This window comes from Tursiops truncatus, chromosome 21 (assembly GCF_011762595.2).
Source record: "Tursiops truncatus isolate mTurTru1 chromosome 21, mTurTru1.mat.Y, whole genome shotgun sequence".
Lineage (NCBI taxonomy): Eukaryota > Metazoa > Chordata > Mammalia > Artiodactyla > Delphinidae > Tursiops > Tursiops truncatus.
Genome location: NC_047054.1, coordinates 32907528 through 32920895, shown reverse-complemented (window position 1 = coordinate 32920895; position 13368 = coordinate 32907528). Strand labels below are relative to the sequence as shown.

The window sequence follows — 13368 nt, the reverse complement described above, 5'->3', positions numbered from 1 at the left end:
TGCAGAAATAATGGGAGTGTCAAATGTAATTTTGTAAAACGTGTAGATGGACAGTTTTTGTTAAAGGACGATTTGGTGCTTAAATCCATATACTCCTAAAGAGAAGCCCTTAAAAAATAAAATGAATTTAGGAGGAAGCTTTTGGAAAGTAATTGAAATTATCTTCTGGAAGAACTCCCTAATCTTAACTGCTTTTAATGTAACAAGTCGCCGGCTTAAATTCGGACTGAAGAAAACTAAAGATTTTAATGTAGAATATTTTCAATTAAGTCTGAATCACCTTGCTTAGTTCAAAGTGTGTTTTAATTCAGAAGACTCTGACTTCATGCCAAACAACTTGCTTATGACACAGAACCTGGCAGGAATTTCTTTATCAATTAATACGTAAATTATCTCCCCCCTGGGAATGTTGATTTTAATGAAACAGTTCTAACGGGGTAGTAGCTGCTCCCAGGCGTTAGGGCTCCATCATCTGTGGGCCCGGAGGAAGGCTTGCCCTCAGATGCCATTTTCCATTTGGAAAGCTGCATTTAAAGACTTCTTTGTTAGTATGTATTGTCTGATTTTAAATCCGAACAACCCAAGGTGCCAACAATGAAAGGAAATGTTTCAGTGGTACATTTAGTAGGAAAAGAATGTAAGACGGGAAAATAGAACTGAGTTCTTGGGCTATTTTTAGAAATAAACTTTTTTTTTTTTTTAACTTAAGTCTTTTTATTGAGTAGAAGAGAAACTTGCCATCCGGATTCATTGTAATTATAACAGAGAAGTCTGTAATGTCATCTTCAGCAGTTAAAGCGACTTTGTTCCAGGATATTCTTCAGAATATATACTTTTATCCAAAGAGTAACTGTTCTTACTTTTGACTGTTAATAAGGCACCATCAGAGTCTCAGTGGAGTGTTTCTAGAGGTATACTGTGGTTGGGTATTAGATCCTTTTCAAGCTATTATTCATCCGCTCAATTGTAGTTTAGTCCTGCAAAAAAGAGAAGCTGTTTAAGATTTATCCATGTTTTTAATTTAACAGAAGGAAGTTTCCCAAGGTGTTTTTACTACAAGGAAGCGTATGTTCTTTTAGGAGGAGTTACTAAAATGCTCGTAGACACTCTCCGAGTGTTTGCTTTTGTGATTTATGCGCTTTGAGAGAGTGATCTAGGCCAGGAGGTGATGTCAGTGTCAGGGTGGGAATTTCTTCTGTTTGCTGGAGCCTCGATTCTCCTCCTGCGGCTCACCCTGGGGGGGCTGGTAAAGGGACAGTGGTCTCGGTGCCCTCCTGAGAAGAGGCTCTGTTGACTACTTGTGACCTTGGCCGTGACCAATCACAGTGAGCTCAACCTAGAGTCACCAACAGGGGGTCCAGATGCTGAGAAACATGGGCAGCTTTGTGGCCTGTGGAAGGAGCCCGGGACCCGTGGTTTCAGCCATGTGCCGGGCACACCTGAGCCTCCTGCACTTAACTTTGTGCAGGTGTGACCTCCAGCCCTGTTTAAGCTGCTCTCCCTGGCAGCCAGCCCTTCTGTCCTAGTCCTTTCCCCCTTAAAATAGTTACAGCCCCAGAGGCTCTGACAGAGTAACTCCTGATCGCAGTAGATTTCTTTTACTGTGACCTCATTCCTAGAGAAGAGTCTTCTGCTCTGAAGCTTTGAGGGGTTTTCAGGGAAGTGGAGAGGAACGTTTTCTCTGGCTCCCCTTCATCCACATGCGGTTTTTAATAGGTAACTGTGTGGCTAGACTTACATTATCTAACAGGTTGCCTTTTGGTTGGGAGCCTAATGCATGTGCTCAGTGATCACACTTCTAGAATGTTCTTTCAGAAGGGACTCTTGCAGGAATAGGATTTGATACATTGAGTTCCGGATGAAAGGAGCAGTGAGCAGAGGGGTGTCTTCAGCGCTGCCTGTCTTGGGCACAAGTGTATGGTAATAGGATCTGGCCCTCGGCAGGAATGCCGATTGCTTCTGGAAATGCTGGGACGGCTGTTACTATTTAGCATGTATTAAGCACCCCCAGAGCCATACAATGCACAAAGAAAGCATAGTTCCTACTCTCAAAGAGCCCACATGCTCAAATTGGGCGGGACAGAGCCTGGGCCGCGACTTGCACACTGAGTAAACCTGCAGAGCAAGGAATAGAAGGAGGGAAAGGAAGACAAATGGGGAGGGTCGGGGGTCACCCGTGGGCTGCTTTCAGTCCATCTGGGCTTCCGCCTTGTAGGATTCGGGCAGCCGGCAGTGCCACGGGGCCCTGCTTCCCTGTCTCTTCCAGCAGCTGGGGAAGTGATGGAGGTAAGAGGGGGATGGCCCCCAGGGCCTGATCCACGACCGCAGGTCTCTGGGACGATTCCCCGCGCAGGGAAGGAGATCAGGAGTTTCACCTGCACCTGGAAAGGGACTGTTTATTAGTCTATAAAGGAGGAAACTTGATACCGCATAAAAACAATACAAGTAAGGGGCATCTTTCTCCACAGAGTGATGTCTGGATGGAAACCTGAATTTGGGTTCCCGATTTTCTCTCCCTCTTAAACTGATACACGATTGAACAAGTTACTTCATCCCCAATCTGGCTGGGGATGTCGAGTCAACAGTTGTGTTAGTTAGAGAAGTGCTTTGAGCTTCTCTGAAGAAAGGCATTTCGAAGGTCAACTCAGCATTACTGCAGCCTGTAACGGTGTCAGAAGGGCAGGAATCAGAGGGAGCTAACAAGGCAAGCTCGGGTATTGGAGGTTAATAAAAGGAGGATGTGGTATGAATCTGTGAGTCATTTTCCCTTTATACTCAACCTCATCCCATCTCTGACTAAGGTTCCGGGTCTAGTTCACGGCTCCACAACTAAAAGGGACTTGGAGAGATCCCAACAGAAAACCTCACAAATGATTAAAGGGTTGGAAAATGATGCCTCTAATAAGATGTTAGGGAACTTCTGTTATTTAGGCTGAAGGGAAAAAAATGACCAGGGGACTCTTGGATTGTTATTCCAGTGTCTGTGTGCCTCTGGACCAGGGGACGATGGCCAGCTAGTATCCAGTTCTGTTGAGGATGTAAGGGTTCGGTCCAGTAAGGGTTCAGTTAGAACCGTGGTCCTCAATGTGTGGTCCTAGTACCCTCAGCATCAGTACCACCTGGGAGCTTGTGAGAAATGCACATTCTCAGGCCCCACCCAAGACCTGTTGATTCAGAAACTGTGCGGGTGGGACCCAGCAATCTGGTTTTAGCTAGCCCCCCAAGTGATTCGGATAAAGTTGGAGGACCACTAGATGAGGTACAAAGACGAGTATTACAAAATGGGGAACTTGGGTACTGGAAAATGTGAACGATTTTCCTGAAGTCATCTAAAAATGGGTTTATATTTGTCTGCAGTGTTTTCAATATTCTGTCTGAAGTCAGGAGTTAAATGACCTGTCAAAGCCCCTCTAGCCCTAACTTTGCGCTGGATTTCCTCTGTCACTGAGAGAAGACTAATAATTACCCAGGATAATTTTGCAATTACTTTTCTGAACTCAGTAGTTAAGACAGTGCCCGTTTCAGATGAGGAACAGATGAGATGTTGTGATAGAAGTCATACTGTGTTTTATCTCCTGCTTTTGCTCTATCACAGTGTCATTAGATAGACTGTCTGCTCCCCGTGTGACTTCTCAGCAGCCACCTGGGGGCAAGTTTGGGCAGCTGTGAAAATGGGGAGCCCCTTGATGTTGGCCCATGACCCCTCTGTGCCACAGACTGCTGTGACAGTCCCCATTTCAGGGGGGACTCTTCCCCATTTCAGAAGAAGCGTGGGGACGGGGCAGTGTGATGCCAGCCCCTCTTCCCAACTCTGTCCCTTCTGCCTGCAGGATGCCATCCCCTCGCGCCTGCACGGGGAGTTCCACCTGCCACCTGGAAGCTGGGGACAGGGGGACCTAAATATATTGTGGTAGTGGGTCTCCCTTAGAGCCGGAGGATAGGGGCCTGTTTATCCTGTTGTTTTGTATCCACAGCAGACAACCAACGGGACACCTAGTAGGCACTTAACACAAATACCTAGTGAATTATTCTGTTGCACCGTCCAAGGCCACAGGTGCGCCGCCCTTGCCCATGTAATTAATGATCTCGAATCGGGCAGCTGGCAGTTCTGACCCTCCCCAGTCCAGGTACTTATTCCTAAGAGTCCCTCTCCTCCCCCCGCAGCCCCCCATTTTGCACATAATAAAAATGCATCTTGGGCTTCCCTGGTGGCGCAGTGGTTGGGAGTCCGCCTGCCGATGCAGGGGACGCGGGTTTGTGCCCCGGGTCGGGGAAGATCCCACATGCCGCGGAGCGGCTGGGCCCGTGAGGCATGGCCGCTGAGCCTGCGCATCCGGAGGCTGTGCTCCGCAACGGGAGAGGCCACAACAGTGAGAGGCCCGCGTACCGCAAAAAAAAAAAAAAAATTCATCTTAATTTAGTTGTCTTTGCCCTTTTGTGTATTTTTCCTTTGTACTTTTGCTTGAAGGAGTTGTCTGGGGTTGAAAACAAACTACGGAGAGTGTGTCTGTTACACTTTGTATAGCGTTTAGGACAATCTGAGCTTCCTGTGATCAGAGTGAAGAAAGGGTTCTCTGAGGACATGTTTTGCCAGTGTTGCCTAGAAAGTGTCACACCTGGATCACACTGTTGTCCCCAGAGAGGCCACGTCCTGCCTTAGCCAGGCTCTGAGGCCCTCAGAGCTCAGCGCTGAGAACTGGGATAGTGGCATCCTTAGCTTTCATAGCTGCTCTTCATCACACATTTGCAGAGTATTCAACATTCCTTCATGTGAGGGCAGTCTGGTGCAGACTTGTTTGCCTTGTCATGGGAGACAGAGGGTGAAGGTGGCAGGTGAGTATTCCAAGGCTGTCACTGAGTCTTCAGACCTCGTTATGTTGGAAAAACCTGACTTCTCAGACATGAGGCCGCGTGTGCTGTCACGTTCTACATCTACGCACAGAGTATGTGAGACCTGGTCCCTGTGGTGGTTGCACACAGAGAGGACAGGTTTGTCTTAGTGATTCAGAGAGCAGAGACGACTGACTTCTAACGTCCTGTATCAGTCTCTGAATAGAAAATACTGTCTTTAAAACCCCTGAACTCTCAATAACTATATATCCAGTAGAGGAAATCCAAATGGCTGCTTGATTTGGTTCTTCATGGTAGCAGGCAAAAGGCTATTTTCATTTCTGTGCAAAGAGAAATGACAAAATAGTCTTCTTGGGTATTTCGCCCTGGCAAAAGTAATTTTGTTTCTAAAATCAGTCATATCTAGTCCTCAGATGTGTCATTAAAAATGAGAGTGGTGGGACTTCCCTGGTGGCGCAATGGTTTAAGAGTCTGCCTGCCAGTGCAGGGGACACGGGTTCGAGCCCTGGTCCAGGAAGATCCCACATGCCGCGGAGCAACTAAGCCCGTGCGCCACAACTACTGAGCCTGCGCTCTAGAGCCCACGAGCCACAACTACTGAGCCCACGTGCCACAACTACTGAAGCCTGCGCGCCTAGAACCCATGCTCCGCAACAAGTGAAGCCACTGCAATGAGAAGCCCGTGCACTGCAACGAAGAGTATTCCCCGCTCGCCACAACTAGAGAAAGCCCGTGTGCAGCAACAAAGACCCAACACAGCCAAAAGTAAATTAATTAATTAAAAAAATTTTTTTAAAAATGAGAGTGGTTAATTGGTTTGGGATTAACTTTGTCTCATGGTAGTTGTTGAGTCAAAAAATTTAACTTCTTTGAAAGGAGAGGAAAAAAAAACTCCTTAGCTGGTTATTAGACTACACAAGAATTACCTAATAATTCATAAAAGATCCCCAGAGACAACCAAAAAAGGTACAGGTTAAATAATTTATGGTGTTGCTATATAATGCAACACACTGCAGCCATTTGAAATGAAGATGTTGGATGTACATGGAGTAAAACTAGCAGGTTACAGAAAACGTGTATCACCTCATTTTTTGAATGGAAGGCATTTTTAAATGGGCTAATGGCTTTAATTCCTGTTTTAAAAGGAAGGCATTTATATGTACATAAAAAAAGAACGCAGTGCACCAAATATAAACAGTAGTTATCTGTAGGAGATGAGCTCATGCATGATGTTTCTCCCCCTGGCTTTTTGGTTACCTGTATTTTAGACATTTTTTCTTCAACAAGCATATATTACTTATGTAATAATGAAAAACTTTCTTTTCAAAAAGGAACTGTTGTAATTAATTTCTTTTTAATAAATTTATTTATTTATTTATCTTTGGCTGCATTGGGTCTTCGTTGCTGCGCGCGGGCTTTCTCCAGTTGCAGCAAGCCTGGGCTGCTCTTCGTTGCGGTGCGTGGACTTCTCATTGAGGTGGCTTCTCATTGCGGAGCATGGGCTCTAGGCACACGGGCTTCAGTAGTTGTGGCACAGGGGCTCAGTACTTGTGGCTCACGGGCTCTAGAGCACAGGCTCAGTAGTTGTGGTGCATGGGCTTAGTTGCTCCGCGGCATGTGGGATCTTCCCGGACCAGGGATCGAACCCGTGTCCCCTGCATTGGCAGGAGGATTCTTAACCACTGTGCCACCAGGGAAGCCCTGTAACTCATTTTTATTTTGACTTCTATATTTTATTTAATTCACCAGTGGCCTCCCAGTGGCTTACATAATTAATGCCTACCCCTGTGGATAAAACTAGTACAGCAAAATGTACACAGAAACAATGGTCATTTTGCAGTGGTGGGCTAGGAGCATTGTTCCTTGCCTTACTTTCTCCTTTTCCGTATTTACCAAAATTTTTATATGCATGCATATTATTTTTACAGTGGAAAACTGTAAGGCAGAGACTTGAGATCTTGTTTCTTGGGAAGAGGCCCACATAGGCTGATGTGTAGCAGGTACCAGTGAAGGTTGATCCTGTTAATTCTGCAGTGTGAAGGGCATTCGGCAGGGGTCTGCTGTCACTACTGGGTACTCTGGAGGTTCTGTGAACTCTCACATGAATGTCAAATGGGCCAGGGTCTCAGGTTCAGTGTTATGTGGGGAGCAAAGGCAGGGAGCTGGGGAATCCAGCATATTTTATAAAGTCATTAAAATGGTGTGCCTAGTGTTACGATTACCCACTTAAGTTTTGTCAGGGGCCATCCTTCTGGATCATAGATCCATAGTAGTGGGTGGTAGAACCATGTGCTGGGGGCCTCGGGTAGCGTTTCCACAGTACTTAACCGTGTGGTATCTGCGTGTATCTCAGCAGCGTTTACTGAGGTGAGTGATGGCCCTGTAGGAGAGCACCGGCTGTCTTAGCTACTTCTGCCACAGGCTGCCAGGATGTCCCTGTGGCCTTAATCAGAAGGCTGTTTTGGGGAGGTGTTTTGGTACGGGTGGCCGTTGATTTAAGAAAGTCTTGAGCGGAAGCAGGAGACCTCCCTTTCTACCCGCTTTGTATGGTGAGTCGAGAGGGTAAGTCTTTTGATGGTTATGTAAAGGGCCTCTCATTTCGGTCTATTCCTAAGCCTCGGCCCAAATGAGTGGATCCGTCCCCACGTTCACTTGAAGACGGAGGTCTGGACTGAGATTCAGTTGAATCCACTTTCAATGGGACTGATACCTTAAGCTTAATTTAAAGCCAAAGAGCTTTGAGAAACCAGAAGGAATCTAGGATCCTGTACAACCATGTTTTGACCTAGTCTTTGGTTCAGAACCTTTGTTACTCATCAGGAGTGTTTCCTGGAATCCTGAGAACAGAGAAAGCTGGTTTTTCAAGTTTCCTTCCTACTGTTTTTTTTTTTTTTTTCTTTTTTTTGCGGTATGCGGGCCTCTCACTGTTGTGGCCTCTCCCATTGCGGAGCACAGGCTCAGCGGCCATGGCTCACGGGCCCAGCCGCTCCACGGCATGTGGGATCTTCCCAGACCGGGACACGAACCCGTGTCCCCTGCATCGGCAGGCGGACTCTCAACCACTGTGCCACTAGGGAAGCCCCTTCCTACTGTTTTTATCCTTACAAGGAGCATTCTTCTCCTCATCCTCTCTTTCCTTTCTTCATCATCTTTGTCTCTTTCTCCTGCACTTACACAGTAGGAATAATCTCGTAGTCCTTCTGCACACTCTTGCCTCCCCGAGGAAGTAAAGGCACATCTCCCATGGGTTTATCTTCATTTTTGCTGGGCAGGGGAGGGGAAGAGAGCAGTGGGTGAACCGTTTAACCCAGATAGTCAGACACTCAGTGGATGGAGCCCTGTTCCCAGTGAGGACTGTGGAGGCCACTTACGCACATCCTTGCCACCAAGTGGTTCCAACTTCAGTGAGACACAGAGCTATCCGCACACAGCGAGAGCACAGATGTGTATCAAGATGAATAAGCAGGTGGTCACTGTTTGATTAATAGAAGGCTTTGCCAGTTGAGTGGCACGAAGGAAGAAAGAGAGCATCTTTTTAAAAGGGGTAAAGCAGGGACTTCCCTGGAGGTGCAATGGTTAAAAATCCATCTGCCAATGCAGGGGACACAGGTTCGAGCCCTAGTCTGGGAAGATCCCACATGCCGCAGAACAAGTAAGCCCGTGCGCCACAACTGCTGAAGCCCGTGTGCCTAGAGCCCGTGCTCTGCAACAAGAGAAGCCACCGCAACGAGAAGCCCGCGCACTGCAACAAAGAGTAGCCCCCGCTTGCCGCAACTAGAGAAAGCCTGCGTGCAGCAACGAAGACCCAACACAGCCAAAAATAAATAAATGAATTTATAAAAAAATAAAATAAAATAAAAGGGATAGAGCAGATAAAAGTATTTTGTGAAACTATAGGCTACATTAGAAAAGGCAAGAAACTGGTGGCTGTCGAGGGAAAGGGTGGCTTTTGTAAGAGCAAGAGAATGAATCTTGGCTTAAAAATTTGGACTGAGTTTCTTCCTTTTTGTTTGTTCATTCCCTTTTTGTTTTGTTTGTTTTTGCCTTTACTCTGAAGATTAAAAGCAAAAATGAGAGTAGCGAGGTGGTTGGGAGTTATAAATGAGCTCATCTACTGTCGTAAAGGTTTAAAAAAAAAAAAGAGGGATTGCTTTCAACTTGACCTGAAATTAAAGTGGCGGCTGGTGTGGGAAGAGAGGCTCGCTGAGCTGTTCTGTCACTGTGTGCCTCAGCCTGCTGTGCAGACTTGGGGATCCCTGGGGACCCGGCAGGCAGTGCGTCCAGCCTCGCACCCCGTCTGTCAGCCCCGATTTTTGCCATCTCTACTTTTGTATACATTCGCTTGATTTTTCTGGATCTTTAAGTCTCAGTGTCTTCAGGCTCTGTGGGCCTTGTCAGTAACAATTAAGGAAATCCAGAATTTTTACTTGAAGAAAAATGACGAGACCTAATCCAGAAGAGACTTCTTTGGTCAGGTATAAAAGCTCGACCTTATCATACTAACTATTAAGCATTAGAAGGCTATGGATTTTTAAGTTTAGTTTGTATTGTGTTCTGAGAAGAAATGACCCCCAGTAGGCAATAGTATAATAAGAAAGATTTTGTTTTCTGTCCCCCTATTAATTATTAAGTACTGAACTTTTAAGAACCCAAGTGATCACATTGTATTCAGCTGTGTAAGAGCAATACAGGTGCCGAGGTATCTTTTCTTAAAAGGCAAATCCAGTCACTTAAAAATTTACATGCAGTAAAGTTCGCTTTTTCTGGTGTACAGTGGTATGAGGTTTTACACATGCTCAGGTTTTTATGGCCACCAGCACAGCCAGGATACATAATAATTCCAACTCCTCTGCAGCTCCTTTATATTCAGACCTTCCCACCGTCCCTCGCTCTCTGAACTGTGAAAGCAGTCTCTAAGCCCCAAACGTCACGGTAGAGGGTGAAAATCTAACCAGCTAAGGAGACTTAAGCGCAACCTTTGACCAGTAAGTGTCTTATGCTGTCCCATGGGTGATCCCTAGCAAGCCAGACTAAAGTATATAAAAGGGAGAAATATCTGAGCAGAGCCATCAACAGCTGCACCCTGTAGGGAAAGCAGACTTACACAGAATTAGTCCAGCCAAGTAAACAAACAAACAGATAACCTCTGGTGGGGAGGGAGTAACCAGTAACCAGAGTTGCTACAATATATTATCTAAAAATGTCCGTTTTTCAACAGAAAATTATGGGACATGTTAGAGAAACTGGGCAGTAGAGACTGCTTTTGGAGGGGCCCGGTTACTGAACTTAGCAGACAAAGACTTCAAAGAAGCTATTATTTTATTTTCTTAGTTCAAAAACTAAAAGAAACCATTCTTAAAGAATTAAAGGAAAGTGTGGGAGCAGTGACTCATCGCATAGATAGAGACTATCCTTAAAGAGAGGGAAATGATAAAAAAAAAAGAACCAAATGTAGATACTACACCAAAAGCAAAAGCAGCAAAAGTAAGGACAGATAAACTGGACGACCTCAAAATTAAAAGCTCTGCACATCGAAGGACACGATCGGTAGAGTGAAAAGCCAACCTAGAGAGTGGGAGAAAGCATTTGTAAATCATGCATCTGATAAAGGGTTATTATCCAAAATACAAATGTGTAAAAAACTCCTACAACGACAGCAAAAAACAACCTGGTTCAAAAATGGGCAAAGGACTTAAATAGACATTTCTCCAAAGAAGATTTACAGATGGCCAGCAAGCACATGAAGAGATGCCCAACATCACTAATCATTAGGGAAATGAAAAGCAAAATCACAGAGGGACATATCACCTCACACCCCTATTAAAAAACAAAATAAAATAGAAAATAATGTGTTGGTGAGCATGTGGAGAAATTGGAACCTTTGTGCACTGCTGGGGGGAATGTACAGTGGTGCAGCTGCGGTACAAAACAGTACGGCAGTTCCTCAAAAAATTAAAACCAGAATCGCCATACGACCCAGCAATCCCACTTCTGGGTGTATACCCGAAAGAATTGAAAGCAGGGACCTGAAGAGGTATTTGTACACCCATTTTAATAGCATTATTCACAATAGCCAAGAGGTAGAAGCAACCTAGAGGTCTATCAGCAGATGAATGGATAAACAAAATGTGGTCTATACATACAATGGACTATTACTCAGCCTAAAACATGGAAGGAAATTCTGACACATACTACAGCCTGGGTGCACCTTGAAGACATTATGCTAAGTGAAATGGAGACCGTCACAAAAAGACAAATCCTGTATGATGTCACTCATATGATAGAGTCGTCAGATTCATAGAGACAGAAGGTAAAATGGTGGTTGCCAGGGAGAATGGAAGAGTATTGTTTAATGGGTACAGAGTTTCCGTTTGAGATTAAAAGTTCCGTAGATGGGTGACTGGGATGTTTGCACAATAATGTGAATGTACTTAATGTCGCTGAACTATACACTTAAAGATGGTTAAATGGTAAATTTTATGTTTATTTTAACCACAATTAAAACACTTTTTTAAAGTGGAAAAGTACAGTAGCCAAAATGAAAAACTCACTAGGGGGCTGCACCGTGGATTTGAGTTGTCAGAAGAAGGAATCAGCAAACTTGAAGATAGAATGACAGAGATTATCTGGTCTGAGGAACTGAAAGAGAGAAGAATGAAGAAAAATGAACAGAACCTCAGAAAAAGATAGCCCACTGTTAAGTGTCACAATGGGAATACCAGAAGCAGAAGAGAGAGAAAGGGGCAGAAGAAACACTCGAAGAAGTCATGGCTGACAACTTCCCCAAGCTGGTGAAAAACACTAACCTACACACCCGAAATGCTTAACAAACGCCAACGAGGATAAACACAAAGAGATCCACACCCAGACATATTATAGTCAAAATTTTGAAAGTGAGAAAATCGGAAAGCAGCAAGGGAGAAGTGACTTGGGGAGTATGAGGGAAGCCCACCAAGACTACAGCTGACGTCTCATCAGGAACAGTGGAGGCCTGCAGGCAGTGAGAAGACGTGTGAAAGTGCCGAGAGAGTCCTGCATCCTGCAGAGCTGTCTTTCAAAATAAAAGCATTCCCAAGTAAATGAAAACTGAGAGAATCCCCTCCTAGCAGATCTGCCTTACAAGAAATGCTAAAAGAAGTTCATTAGGCTGAAAGGAAGTGACACAAGACAGCAATTTGAATCCACACACGAACTCCAGTAAAGGTAATTAAGTAGGTAATGATAAAAGACAGTATAATTACATATTTTTCTTCTCTTAACTGATTTAAAACATCACTAAAGAGTAGCTTATATCTGGTTGCTTTCTGGTTGTTTTAAGAAAGCTCTTTATGTTCATATCAAAGCATCCTCCCCAGCTCTAAGTTTTCTGAAGGAAAAATTGAGGCAAAGGGAGCTAGTGACTTGCCCAAGAAAGTTTATCTTAATCATGCACAAGGAATGAAGTGCCGGGAGCATTCTCAGAATTGGGAAATAATTTTCAAAGAAACCTTATAAGCTGTCTTATCTCTCTTATATTTTTTAACTTCTGTCTCCGTGGTTCTTTGAAGGTGATATCAAGTAAATGCTTCTGGTTTCTTAATTTAGTAACAAGACTTTAATTTCATAGTCTCAGAGATATGAAGAACTGCTAAATTTTCACCTGACTTACCAACCAGATGAACAATTTATGGCCTTATTGCCTTGTTCAGGCTGCTTACACTGTATTTTGCACTTGATGGTGGAAGTGAATCGTTTGCAGCCTTCTGATGAGGCACTTCAGAGCCTTGAACAGACTTTGCTACATCACAAAAAGTCCGACTAAATCATTTTAATAGTTATCTGTCCTCTCTTGCTTCTGCTGCCTAAGAACTATTGCTTAAGAACCTCTGGAATGAGAACAAGAAATATGGGGCTGTAAGTTGAGCATGGAGACTACTTAAGATAATAATCTTCATCTATCAACTCTTCTATTTATACTAATGTTCCATTAATAGAAATAATACGTAGTGGTATCAGGAATCAATGTTTTTGTGTCATTCACATTTTTATTGAGCTTCCATTATACTTGGAACAGAATTAGCAAATAAATATGTAAGAACCAAGATATCTATTTATATACATAGTTCCATTTTAAACTGTGGCTGAAGGGAAAGTATTTCCCTAATATAGTTCCTGGAACTTAGCCAAGCAGCCCAACACTTCAGGGCACAGAACTGGAACAAGTGATCCTAGGTTTGCCAGTTGATAGAAGGGATGTTAAGTGGTTTGTTCGTGAAAATGCATCTATTTTTGGTTATGAGTGAAGAAAAAACTTTACCTAGAATATTTGGAAGGAATCTGTCTATAGTGCCTACAGAAAGGGAAAAACGCTCAGGAGCCACTTCTGTCTTGGAGTGGGAGAAAATGTGTAAAGCTCAGCTATTCTAGTCCCTGCCTTTCAAGCACTATTGCACCTAAAACACTCCGCAAGATGGTAATAATCTATTTTTCAAATCTTCACTGCAAGTAATTCCACATTTCCAGTGGGAGCTTATTGCA

The 13368-nt window shown here is 44.2% G+C and overlaps 1 protein-coding gene across 11 annotated transcripts in view; it reads left to right on the top strand.

The window, feature by feature from the left end:
- Positions 1-13368, top strand: part of SLC20A2 (solute carrier family 20 member 2) — a 104999-nt gene that overhangs the window by 31354 nt on the left and 60277 nt on the right. The gene's annotated exons all lie outside the window — the stretch shown is intronic.